This window comes from Diabrotica undecimpunctata, chromosome 6, assembly GCF_040954645.1.
Source record: "Diabrotica undecimpunctata isolate CICGRU chromosome 6, icDiaUnde3, whole genome shotgun sequence".
Classification (NCBI taxonomy): Eukaryota; Metazoa; Arthropoda; class Insecta; order Coleoptera; family Chrysomelidae; genus Diabrotica; species Diabrotica undecimpunctata.
Window position 1 is genome coordinate 54,930,930 of NC_092808.1, and position 14,507 is coordinate 54,945,436.

At 32.1% G+C, this 14,507-nt stretch overlaps 1 protein-coding gene across 1 annotated transcript in view; it reads left to right on the plus strand.

Moving 5' to 3' along the window:
- The first annotated feature begins 1,385 nt into the window (after window positions 1–1,385).
- Window positions 1,386–14,507, plus strand: part of LOC140443451 (tyrosine-protein kinase Src64B-like) — a 459,485-nt gene continuing 446,363 nt past the window's right edge. The window contains exon 1 of the mRNA XM_072534716.1: window positions 1,386–1,576. The gene's annotated coding sequence lies outside the window, so the exon portion shown is untranslated. The remainder of the gene's footprint in view (window positions 1,577–14,507) is intronic.

Sequence of the window (14,507 nt, forward strand, 5' to 3'; positions counted from 1 at the left end):
ACAAAAATGTTTATAAGCATTTTTTTGTGTAATGAACCGTTCTCTTAGATACAACGCTTGAAGCGACCGTCGATTTTTCATGTCAGTTACGCGCGCGAAATCAATGTCCAATAAAATTTGTATCAGCTCGACGGTAAAAATTCGATATCTTTTGATTCAAGTGACCTATCGACAAAAATCAAGATGCATTTTAAAGGTAAAGAGTTCAGCTTTCGTATGCAGTTTTTGTATTTTGCCGCAAATAAACTTAGATTTTATACAGGTGTTAAGTACACCTGTATTTAACACGTGTATGATGTATACAGGACATGCAAAATCGACGGTCGCTTCAAGCGTTGTTTCTAAGAGAACGGTTCATTCTACACAAAAAATGCTTGTAAATATTTTTGTTTTAAATTATCTCAGCTTCATTTTTTATTTAAAATATTTTTTCTACGGTATACAGATTCTTGGTAAATCGATTTTTTTGAATTTTTACCCCCCTACGAGAGGGATTTTAGGAGGAAGCCGGGGGTAAAAATGGTAAACTTTTTTGCATCTTTTTTGGGGTCCCAAACTTAATATTCTCTGCAAAATTTAACTTGTTCGTACGATTTTTAGGGGTCAATTCTCTGACGCCTGGACTATATGATTAAAATAAATGGGAGCCGCATATTTCATAAATATGATTGAATTACTTAATTGAAACAATAATGTTAAAATCTAAAACAACCATTTACCCACAGAATAATAAACAATCAGAATGCCCACTCTACTTGAAAAAATAAGTACGCGCATCTCGTTCGCGCAGACGGAATCAGTCATGTTTTAAACGGAATCAGTGCTGTTCAGTGAAATTTTATCTGGTGTGCATAAAAAAACTAACCTGGTTTAATTTATTTACGGTTTATAGACATAATATGCACTATTTTATTCGTACTTTTAGTTGAAGAATCGATTAAATTATTTCAAATGTACTAAATTATTAATCTCTAAAAATTTAAATTACAGTTCTGTCGTACCTTGTCACAAATTTCTCAATTCGAGTCTATGTTTCCGTTTAAAATATGGCGATCGCGGGCTGACAAACTTCAAAGGCGGCATCTGTGAGTGGGCATTCTGATTTTTATTTATTATGTGATTTAACCTTGAAGTAAACCACATACTGAAACAATTTATTGTTTCTTATTTTCTTGTATTATCCAGTAGTAATAATCTGAACGCAGCCTTACGTTTCCTTTTTACCACAGAACAAATCGTTGTTGTCGTTTTATTGGCAACATGGGCGAAGGAAAGTCCTATTTAGTCACGTATACGTAAAGTTAGACAGAACTGACCTTCTATCTCTTACTTTTATATATTTTCACTGCTCCTGCACACTATTTTAATTCATACCACGGCGAATTGGCCATTGGTTTACTGATTTTTAGACAGACAGACGATGTAAAATGGCTGGCGGAGAGGTTGATTCGTAGTCTCTTGGTGTTTATGTTGTGATTTCTGATTTGTAAAAGATTTTATATAAATAAAACAGTGTTGTGCGGACATTTATTTATTGTTTTCACAGGAACATTGTTTGTGCACAGCTTCAAACAAGGTATGATTGATGATTTTGTGTTTACCGATAGGTCATTGTTTGCATTTTTCTAATAAGGAATTATTGGTTTTTAATAAATGGAAATACCCATGAATCCTATAGAAATTTGCAATATATCTTCTTTTCTTTATGTGTTTGATTAAAGTTGCATGCTTAAGTTAAAAAAAAACTAAATAAAAGAATTCAGCTGGTCTCCCAACTAGTTTTTTTGTAGTAGTTTTATATCTCCGTCTAGTTTTTTATGCCAACAATAAATTTATACATGGTTGGGTCTATTAAATTTATTAATGTTTTGTTCAAACAGAAATCGTTTTAAATTACGAAAAGTATATTCCAATTTTTTATTTATAATTCTTTTCTAAATCAGATGTTCCCTTAAGCGCATTTTTTTTGACATAAATAAGTTATAAGTTTTTTACTATTACTCAAAAACGAATAATATATAGACTATGGATTGCTATAACAACTGTTGCAAATATCATTAACGATATAATTTATTATTTTCAATGTAATTTAATAAACTCGTTACAATTTTATGAAACAATTAGTGTGGACTATATTATATCAAAGTATACCATAACAATAGGTTGTAGATATCTAAAAACCATTAACAGTGTTGTAAAAATGCTTTATTTATTTTTTAATGATAATTTGGTCGTGCTTTTAATTTATGTTTTAATGATTTAATAGTTATTAGTTTTCAAACTTCGCTTTGCAAAAAAATGTCAGTGTAAATGGAAATTATGTTTTTTTTTTTAATTTCAACTTATAAAAAAAGGTTTCATTCTATTTATTCTGTATGTATTACGTATTAGAGTTTTGGAGTAGAGGATAGTCAGGTTAAAAATAGATGTTATTCATAAAATAGAGAAAACTTCATATTGATTGTTGGATAAGGGTTCGTTCTTGGGTGAGGAAAGGGTTGTATTGGAGAATGACAAATTCTACAAGCATAGTTTGGAAATCATAAATATTGGCCCTAAAAAATTCTAAATGAGTTAAATAAATTTAAATTGGGATTAATTTTGATTCCTTAATAACCAATGATTTTCTTCTTTTTTATTTTTCATGATCTTTTATTTTAATCACCAAAACTTTGAGTTTTTAAATGTTGTTTGATATATCAAAGAAATAAATATACACAATACTTATCACAAATATATCCAAATACTTATCCCAAGAACATGAGATTCGTCATGTTCAGTTAATATCAAAAAATGTTCAGAAGGCCCTTTTTGAAATTTAGTTCTATAAAATTATAATTGTAAAATTGTAAATGAATCTTATTGTACAAACATTTCACACAAAAACGAGCTTTATTAAAGCAATTAAAGTAACATTTACATAATATATATTTTTGCATTTTTTCTACTTCTGTTCCATTTTGCCTTTATCTTTAAACATTACAAAAAAGCGTTTTTTTACTTATTTATCATGTTACACTATATTTTCATTGTGATCTATTTTGTTTATTTCTTTTCTTCTAATATCTCTCTTTCCTTTTTTATTATATAGAATATAAGTACAGTGTTTTTCACTAGATTGCACGTTAGACTGATCTCTGAATCAAATTTGAAATCTGTCTATTTGCATTTCCTCATAACTGTAGCTGATCTATACGTCTAAAATATTTACGACTTGCGATCACTTCCGGTCAAACCGGATGTCGTCATCATCATCACTTTTATTATCACTTTTATATCAGTATATATTATATTTTTAGATTCTGTGTAAAATTCTACATATTTTTATAAGGTACTACATATCAAAAATTTATATAATATGAGGTACTTATTTTTTTTTTCAAAATTTTTTATAGTAAATCACTAATCTAAAATAAATTTATGAATGTAAAAAAATATGAATTTGCAACATATCCAATTTTTATTGCAGTTGGCCGTGTTATTTGTATTGTTGTTTGCATAGTTATGTTAAGTTCAATTTTAATTTTTTTCTGTTGTTTTGGTGTATATTCAAATTGATTTTAGCTACTGCTAAAAATGCCTCTTTATTTATTTGAAGGAGGATTTTAATGTATTACATAATATGGCAAATGCAACAAAAACATTGTACTTACTTGTAACTTGTAAATATCAAAGACTTCTTGACCAAGGTGTTTCTTTCAATAAACATCTCGACGATATACTTACAGTAAGTAACAAGTTTATTGAAAAATTGCCCACAAAATACAGTGTATTTAAACCCAAAATTTCCAAAAACTGATCTATAATTAATTGGTCTTTGCTCTGTGTAGGAGTTTCAGAAAGCGTAAGCAAAAGCAATTAAATTACCATTTATTACATAGTTTTAAAGTAAACGGCCATACTTTAGGAGCAGTGGTGGCTGGTGATAATTTTGTCCAGGGGGCGATAATCCGACAATACAAAAAAATAAATAGATAAGTACTTATGAAACTTAATCCTTTATGTTTTTAGGAGCTGAACCTTTCTATCCTCTTTTCATATTTCAAAATTTTCTCGATGGACAACCCGGAAAGCGTGGTCAGTTTTTCTTCCGATATTGTGTTCGTTAGAAACGTCTTGATCAATTTCAAAGTTGAAAGATATATTTCAATTTCTGCAGTTATCATTGGCATCATTATTCAATTTTATTAAAACTTTACTTATTTCACAAAATGTTGAATCCAAACCATATGACACGATTAAAATTACACGAAAAAAAGTACGTAAGCAACCGATTACACTTTCGTTTTCTTGTGTTATTTCTGAATGCGAGTAAAATATTGTCAATTCCAACTTCAGGGCATATTTTTCAACAATTGAAAATGCATCGCAGAAGATATCCATGTCTTTTAAAGGTAGTTCCTTTCTATTATGTTCATAATTTTCTCTTTGAAACAATTTTGCACCAGATAGATGATTCTTAAAAAAGCAAAACAATTCCTAATTTGAAATATAATATTGTCACAAGTTTCGCAGATAAATTTAAATACTGATTTCGTACCCGTCGATTCCTTTTGGTCCCTTCGATTCTTGCATATTTTCCGGTACAGAGGGTAGGCCGTTTTTGATGTTAACAACTATTTTTTCAAAACTGTCAATAGGATATTACAATTTTACAGTCCGTTTCAGTTTTCTGCAGTTGGTTAAATAATGTGTCAAAATGTTGCATTATTTTGTAAAAGAAATCCAACCAGTAGTGAATCTAGAATCATTAAATTATTTGACGAAACTGGTAGCTTGAACTGAGGTCTTCATATTATATATTTTAGGATTTCCGCACTCTATATTTCCAAAACATTCCAGAATGCTGTCTCGTTCTTCAAATCCAGTTTGTATCGCTCAAGACTGAAAATTTCATTGTGTTTGCTAAGGGTTTTCAATTGGTTTATTCATCACTTACTTTAATGCTGTTGTTCTGACACTATGAGTGTTTGACGTCGCATTTTGCAATAATTTGTTAAATTGGTGTGCCTGTGTGTGTAGATTTGTCGGATTTTAGTGTAACCGCATGCCTTTATCGGGTATTAGGAAGTTAGCCCCGAATATAGTGCGGACGCTTACAACAAAACAAATGTAATTATTGTAAAAATTAGTTTGGTTAGATAAATATACTTTAATGGAATAAAGCTTCAATAGAAAAGTGAATGAAGTTTCAATAGAAAAGTGAATGAAGTTTTAATAGAAAGATGTGAATATGAAAATTTGAAATACAATTAATTGTTTGTACATCATTTTTCAAGGGTGGGCGGCGCTCTGTTACCCTCTCTCACTAGACGTCACTATTTAGTAATGAGAGAGTTTTCTGAGTTTCTTGTTTTGTACTTGATAACAAGATGAAGATGATTTTAAAAACATGATCATTTTGTCTGATGAAGCCAAATAAAAAAGAGGTGTGATTTTTGTATTTGATTTCTCTCTTCTTTCTGCAGGTCTTCATAGCTGGACAGTGTAATTCTAAGGTACCTATTTTATTTCCATTACTTGTTCAATACTGATGCCATCGATTTGTAGTTTAGATCTGATTGGTTCTGTGCTGATTACTATTGTTTTGGTTTTCTGAGTTGAGATAGTCCTTGACTAGTCCTTGTAGACTATCTTTATCCTGGGCTATCAATATTGCGTCGTCTGCGTAACAAAGTATTTTTACTTCTTTGTTTCCTATTCTGTATCTTCTTCCTTGGTTAACACTTTTGATGATTTCACCCTTGATTAAATTTACATTATACTTTCGTGATATTACACTCTCTAGGTAATGAAATATATGTAAATGCAGATTGTATCATCATATGCAAAGTCAGTCAATCGGGGTTATGTATGGGTGATTGTTATGTAGTCTATCCACTATCATGATCTTTGTCTTTGATATGTTTAACTGCAGACAAAATATTTGACTTTCGTTTTCAACCGGTCGCATAAGATCGATGTCTTTTGGATTAATTGCACGAAGGGCTATGTTATCTGCAATGCGTAGGTTGTTTATTTTTTGACCATTTATTGAGATGTCCTTTTCCCATCCCTCAAGCTCCCTTCTCTTAATATGCTCCCCATATATTTTAAATAATTGTGGCGACAGTATACATCCAGCAGATATTGGGTCAGACCACAATCCAGTAGTGGCACAATTTCGAATAAAACTTAAAAGAGTACAAACACCTAAGCCCAAACAAGTAATAGATATCGATCGTTTAAATGGTGAAACAATTAAACGTCAGGTAGAAACAAGCATTCAGGCAAATCTTGAAAAACTTGAAAAGACAGGGAAAATACCAGAACTATTAGACATTAATAAACACTGGGCCATTATTACGTACTGGAGCCCGCTAAAAATATTCTGAAGAGAGAAAAACCAAAGAAACAAAAAAAATGGATGAGTGACGAAATTTTGTTATTGATGAATTCTCGAAGACTACCGAAAGGCAAAAATGAAAAACAGTATAAGCAAATTAACACAGAGATCAAAAGAAAAATCCGCGACGCTAAAAAACAATGGTTACAAGACAAATGTAAGGAGATTGAAAACTTGGAAGCCAAATATGATTCGTTCTATCTTTACAAGAAAGTTAAAGAAATGATCAACAATAGAAACAGGAAGCAGACAGTACTTATAGACCAACAAGGGAACATGATAATGAAAACAGAGGAGAAACTAAAACATTGGCAGACATACATAGAAGAACTGTTTGACGATCAAAGACAGCCTCCTTGTGATAATTTTCCAGAGGAGACAGGTCCAGAAATAAGCAAAGAAGGAGTAATGCAAGCGGTGAAGTCATCAAAGAATAGCAAAGCTCCAGGACCAGACGAGCTACCAGCGGATATACTAAAGTTGATAGACGAAGATCGAATCCGTTAGTAGACTTATTTAACAAGATTTATGAAAACAGTATAATTCCTGAAGAATGGCTAAGATCAACCTTTGTCACTCTTCCCAAGAAGGCACATGCTAAGCAGTGCAGTGATCATCGCACGATCTGTCTGATGAGCCATACCTTAAAAATATTCCTCAAAATAATTCACAATAGAATTTACAGAAAATTGGAAGAAGATATCGGAGAAACTCAGTTTGGATTCAGGGAGGGATATGGAACTCGTGAAGCAATATTTGCCTTTAACATCTTGACACAGAGGTGTTTGGATGTGAATCAAGATGTATTTGCTTCTTTCATTGATTACAACAAGGCGTTTGATAACGTCAAGCATGACCAACTTTTAGAGATCTTGGAAGCTAAACAGTTAGACACTCGCGATATAAGAATAATATCTACTCTGTATTATAATCAGAAGGCAGTCGCACGCATCGAAAATAGCACAACAAATGAAATTCAAATTAAAAAAGGAGTTAGACAAGGATGTGTGCTGTCACCAATGCTATTTAATCTTTATTCGGAAGAAATTATGAAGAACGCATTGGAGGAAGAAGAGATTGGGATAAAAGTTAACGGCCAACCAACTAATAATATTAGATACGCAGATGATACGGTTTTAATGGCGGAGACAGTAGAAGACCTGCAAGCCATTTTAAACAAGGTAGTCACAGCTAGTGAATAGAAAGGGTTAACAATGAACGCCAAGAAGACGAAATTCATGATTATTTCAAAAAAACAAAGATTTAATGCAAACCTGTACATTCACAATAACGAAATCGAACGGGTGCACAAATATAAATATTTGGGAACAAGCGTTAATAACAACAATGACATCACAGAAGAAATAAAAACTAGAATTGGAAAGGGTCGAGCTGCTTTTGTTAATATGAAGGACATTCTGGAAAGTCATGACATTAACTTAAACCTGAAAATGAGATTGGTTAGATGCTACATCTTCTCGATACTGCTGTACGGAGTAGAGACTTGGACTTTAAACAAGAGCAATACCGATAAACTAGAGGTCTTCGAAATGTGGATATACAGAAGAATTTTGAAAATACCTTGGACAGACAAAATAACAAATAGTGTAGTTCTTCGAATAATGAACAAAGAACGGGAGCTGTTGATCACCATCAAGAGAAGAAAGTTGGAATATCTTGGTCATGTGATGTCAGGGAAAAAGTACCGATTGCTCCAGTTAATTATCCAAGGAAAGATTCAGGGGAAACGAAGCGTGGGGAGACGACGTATATCTTGGCTGCGCAATTTAAGAGACTGGTTCCAGTGCACATCTAACCAATTATTTAGAGCAACAGCTTGAAAGATACGAATAGCAATGATGATTGCCAAACTCCGTAGCGGAGAGGGCGCCTGAAGAAGAAGGATACATCCTTGTCCGTGTTACCTTGTTCTGGATGGAATTCGTTTGAGAGTGTGTCAAGCACTTTAACTGTATAATTCAGTTATAAGTGAAATTAAGTGTTGTGGTACGCATATTTCTTTTAGTATCTCCCATAAGTATTATCATTTGATTGTGTCGAATGCTTTGCGATTTATAAAACAAATGTACAGTGGGATCACAAATGTACAGATTTGCCTTTGGCAAATCCAGTTTCCTCTTGGGGTATTTTTCTTTTTAGGAAAGTTTTCAATCTCTCATTGATTATGTTTAGCATTATTTTGGTGGCATGTGAGATAATAGAGATGGTTCTATAGTTTTCGCATTTATGGAAGCTGCCTTTTTTTATATATTTTCTATATTTATATTTTGTCTGTGAAGCAATCAAGTGAAGCAATTTTATTCCGGTTTCTTCTTATCTGGACCTGGTGCTTTGTTATACTTAAATTTACTGATCGCCAGTCTAAATTTATTTTCAAGTATATTAGGTTCTTTTTCAATTTCATCAGGGCTTTGGTGAACAAGTTCCTGGCGTTGATCATGTTTATATAGATCCTGGCAATATGATCTCCATGTCTCTGCTATATCTTCACTGTTGGTTCTCAGGGTTCCTGTATGGTCTTAAACGCCCCGTTGATACGGGTCTGAAAATTTCAATTGAACTATTTCAATTGTCATTAACGGAGATTGCGCAGCCACGAAATTTTACGTCTTCCTACGCTTCTTGTGCCTTTTCTTTGGCTGTGAATTATATTCTTTAACAGTTCGTATTTTTCTCCTCTCGTAATGTGTCCCAAGTATTTCAACTTCCTGATTTTTCTTGAGTTTAAAACTTCATATTGTTTTCCTAGTTATTCGAGAACTTGTGCGTTTGTTTTGTGATCCGTCCATTTAATTTTCAAAATACGTTTTTATATACAAAGTATATAAAAACGTCGTTAAAACCACATTTCGAATGCTTTTAGGTTTTTACTATTTGATTGTCCCAGTGTATAAGCCTAAACTCCATATAAAAGAGTGGAGCACAGAGTTCACACACAACCTAGAGGTCGATCTCCCTATGATATTATTAATAGATAATTGAATTATCTATTTTCGCTAGTTTTATTATAAGTTATTATTTTTTTATTTTACGATTTTTTTTCCAACCATCGATTTATAAAGTCTATTTTACTTATTTTAAATTTTTTTGTAGCAACCTTGTTATAGATTTTAATAAAATTGAAAAAGTTTACATGTTGTATAACGGACTCTCCTCATCGAGTAAATGGACTCTTGCAAATATTTCGTGTCACTAATTTCGTAACGATCGCCTCAGCATTTTACTATACAGACAAATTAATATAACGCCAGTATAGAAGCTTCGAAAAGTTCAAGCGTTCAAGAAGAATTGTTGAATTTCGATATTTATTAATAATTGTATTAAACATTACAAGAATGTAGGTATATTAATAAAACAATTTACGTTGTTGATAAAACGTTCAAGAAATAAGTATTTAGTTAGTTCATGCCTTTTTGAAGTAGCATTTACTTTTTCATTTCTCTCTTTTCCCAGTGCATATAGTCTAACCCTAAGGTATTCTTGGCTAACCGTCTTGATGAGCCCGAAGAAAGGTTATTTACTACAGACAGAACAATGCCATTGACTATCTTAGTATTCACACACGAAACATTTATGAAGTCACCAGTTACCAAGAACAGTGCTTTTTCTGTTTTTTTTTCACAACCTGAAAAGTGCCTTTTACCATATTTTTTTTAATTTACTTATCTACTACTTACTACATAAAAGCATACGATCCTTTAGTTTAGATTTCTCATCTCCTATCAACACAATATCCAAGTCGTCCGAAGGCAGATCTATGTCAGTTTATTCTTACTTTAAAGTTTTGAAAAACACTCTCACAAACTCCACCCTTGGTGTACCCCACAGCGAATCTGGATAGCCACTGTCAGTTCATATTCAACTTTTACTTTCGCTGTTTGATTCCAGTATAGGTTACATATAGTTCTAATGTCTCTGCTGTCTATGTTTTTGTTTAATAAAAATTTTTTAAGACGATTATGCTGCACTCTGTCAAACGTCTGTAATTGCCAAAGTCTTTAACGTACTTAACATTCAGTTGGAGATCAGCAGATTAATCAAAACTACGTCCACTATTAGTCATGCAGAACAAAGCTCTAAAACGACTATTTCATTTACCTCGACTATTCCTCATAAATGAATTGCACACACCTAATAGAATCATGAACATTTATTCTGTATACATATCCTAGGTTTGTGTACATATTATACTTCTTCTTCTTTGAGTTCCGTGTCCGTATTCAGACGTTGGCCGTCATCATGTTTACAATTTCCTGAAACCTTTCTCTGTCGGCTGCTGCGCGAAATAATTCTACTGTGGAACCACACCATTGTCTAATATTACGCAGCCATGAAAGTTTCTTTCGACCAATCCATCTCTTTCCTTCCACTTTTCCTTGTAATATAAGGCGAAGTAGATGGTATTTAGGTCCTCTAATTATATGGCCGAAGTATTCTGTTTTTCTCCTCTTTATGGTGTTTATGAGCAGACGTTCTATAGCAGACATATTATACAAAGAACTTTAAATCAGGAACTACAAAATTACCAGTGACTACAAAATAATCAAGTTCATGACCGGCGGAATATTACCCACATCCGGACAGCTTTTATAAGAACAGCATAGGTCAAAGAAGTTTATTGTCTAAAGGAGTTCGATTATTCAACAAGATTCCTGAGCCCATAAAGAACTCAATTGTACTTAAAGAGTCCGATTTTCTCTTACTTGTTTAAAGATCATTCATATTTGGAATATTTCTAATTTGATTTTACTTCATTTTTTACATTTCTGGAACTTTATTTTATGGAAAAATTACGAAGCTTTATCTTTATCATATCGTTGCTTTTTATATTTTTGTTCATTCTTACTTCTAAGCTACATTTTAGAATTAAGCTGAATGTGTAATGAGGATGAGGTAGAACTGCGTATTAAGGTTTTCTATAAATTGCAATCTATTTAAAATCTTCAAATTTATTATGCTGATTATTAGCTATTGTATAAACTTGGGAATGTGGAAAAAGTAAAAGTTTTAGAATATAAATCTACTTTATTTTGTAGTGTGGTTAATTTAATAATCATAATGCTATAAAATTAAATGTAATTAAGAATGTTATTGTAATATACAATTTTACTTCAATTACCAACTTTCTCAACTCAGAAATAACTATTACATTGAAAGTTTTATTTTTTCCTATAACTTGTGGTAATCATCAATATAATAGATATTTTTATAGTTAATAACTTAATAAACCAGGTTAAAACTTACTGAAAGAAGCACATTAATCGAAATATAAGACAAATGACGAAACACGTGAGAACAAACGAATGTTTCGATCTTCATAAAATTCCCGGGAATGTAGAATCTGTGTAACTAATCTCGGAAATATTTTTCCTTAAAAATTACAAAATACTTATGTTCTAATGATTCATGAAATTGTGAAATTATGTAAAATATTTCATCCTACAAAGGGCTGGCCTAAATTGTTAACTGCTATAACCAGTTACACAGTTGTAATATTTTTCTTAATTCTAGGCTGCTTTTACTCTGCCTACAGAGCTTCTGTACAAGTCTCTCTCATGAGTTGGTCGAAATACGTATAAGCGAATATGCGAAAAGCAAGCGCATTTCCCAAGCTTGGAAAAGAAATATTAGAAAATTGCAAAGAAATTATGGAAAAGGATACATAAGTAGTAGGAGTAAAACTATTGAAGCAAAGAAACAAGGGCCCAGACATGAGTGTCGTAACCGATGCTTTGAAAAACTGACGGAAATGGATAAAGATGCAATATTTACTGCATTTTATGCAATGGGAGATAAGAACATTTAAGATAGTTACTTAGGGTCGCTCATAGATGTAAGCAAAGTCTTCAGAAGGAGAAAAATTGGCGTGCGTGAAACGAAGAAGTATTATTATTGCTATAGTGTTAAAATGGGTACAAAATGTGTAACAGTGTGATGCTCATCACTTTGTAACTGACACGCGGTTCACAAATCACGAGTATTGAAAATTGCACATTCAACAGCTTCGGGTGTGTTGCTTGAAAAGGATGCCCGTGGTAAACACCATAATCGACCAAAAAAAAAACAAGAAAATATTGTGAAACAGATTGTGGAGCACATAAATAGTTTTCCAGTGCGTGAATCACACTAAACATGAGATGAAAATAAAAAGAAATATCTATGTCTGTTAAAACAGCACGAAAAAATAAAACCAACAGATACATATGATTACTATTATAGGTATTTCACAGAACATTTTTATTTGTCATTCGGTTATCCGAGTCCGACACTTGTGATACTTGTGATCTGTTGAAAATACAACTTGATGCTGCTTCTACGGACGACCTTAAGTACCAGCTGAACGTTCAAAAAGAAGTTCATCTCCAGAAAGCCCAAGCGTTCTACGATGATTTGAAAGAAAAAATGAAACTGTGGATACTATTACCAGCAAAATTTGCCATTTCCTGTTTTGACTACGGGGGAAATATTTTATGCTAGGCAGATCTGGATTGACACATTTTTACTCTAGTTCTAATAATAAATCAGTCAGTTATATGTTTGACGAAGCAATTGCAATGAAAGGATCCATAGAAACTATCTCGTATTTGTGGCATTTCATACAAAAGTATAGTCCGTCTAGAAAGTATCCGGAAAAAAAAAGCAGAATTATAATTTTACGGTATTTATTTCTATCACTTGAAATATAAAATTTCAACAAATAGATCATCATATTTACTTACACAACTTCCATTTAAATCTAAACACTTAACTAAACGTCCAGGTACACCCGAAACTAGGTCAAAGCCATAATTTTCGGTAATGGTGTTCCAGGCCTGTAAAAATGACCGAATCAAAGCTTCTTTATCTCGTGGCGCTGCTCGTTCCACTTTAATCTTCATCAGTCCCCATATGTTTTCAATGGGGCTAAGATCTGGAGATGCTGCTGGCCACGGAATTGTTGCCAATTCGTGTTCTTGCATTAAAGCTTGAGTATAAGCAGAAGTATGGCATCTTGCATTATCTTGCTGAAACCTCCACCCCTCTTGTTATAAAACATGAGCCTTTTCAAGAAGAAAACCATTTAGGATGTCACAATATTTCGCACTATCAACAGTATAATTAACTACACAGAGAGGTGTAGCACCACGCTGAGATATTGCTCCCCAAACCATTATTTTAGTGGGAAATTTGGAAATTTGAACGGTAACATTTTCTCTTGATAGGACTCTTAGATGATTTGCACCAAGCTGGAAACAACTTTCATCAGATATAAAGACATTATTAAAATTATCTTCTCGAAAACATTGACAAAAATCTATTTCTTCGTTGCCTTTGCAGAGCAGTCATTGTAGGGATTTTTTTGGATTCCTTGATATGTAGCCTTGTTTTTCAGTGCCATGCAGACAGTTTCTGGGCACACTTTTATTCTTCGTTGATTTCCAAATCTGTTCGCTAATTTTCGAAACCCTAATCGCGAATTTTGCCGTCCTAAAGCCACTAAAGCAACTTGGCTGCGCCGTACTGAAGACGACCAATAGTCAGAAATACGTATATACGGTTGCCTTCCATCTTATACACATATTTTATTATATTTTTTTCCTTTGTTGCGAGCTATACCGATACCTAGCTTTACTTTACTATGAACTCGTATAAATCTTTTTCTTATATGTATATATAAATATACGAATATATATATATATATATATATATATATATATATATATATATATATATATATATATATATATATATGTATATATATATATATATATATATATATATATATATATATATATATATATGTATATATATATATATATATATATATATATATATATATATATATATATGTATATATATAATGAGTTTTTGGTTATAGTACAAATGCAAAATTCACATTATTTCAACTGACTAAATGACAAGTTTTCTCATGTTCCTCAAAAATATGCAATGTACACGTGAACGGTTGTTGCACCAAGCCCTTCAATTTTTAAACTGAGTTCGTTATCTATTACAACTTGTGCTCTTTGTTTCCAGTAAAGGTTTGTTATTATTCTTAAGTGCCTTTTGTCTATGTTTTTTGTCTTTAGAATTTGGACTAATTTTTCATGACTTACTTTGT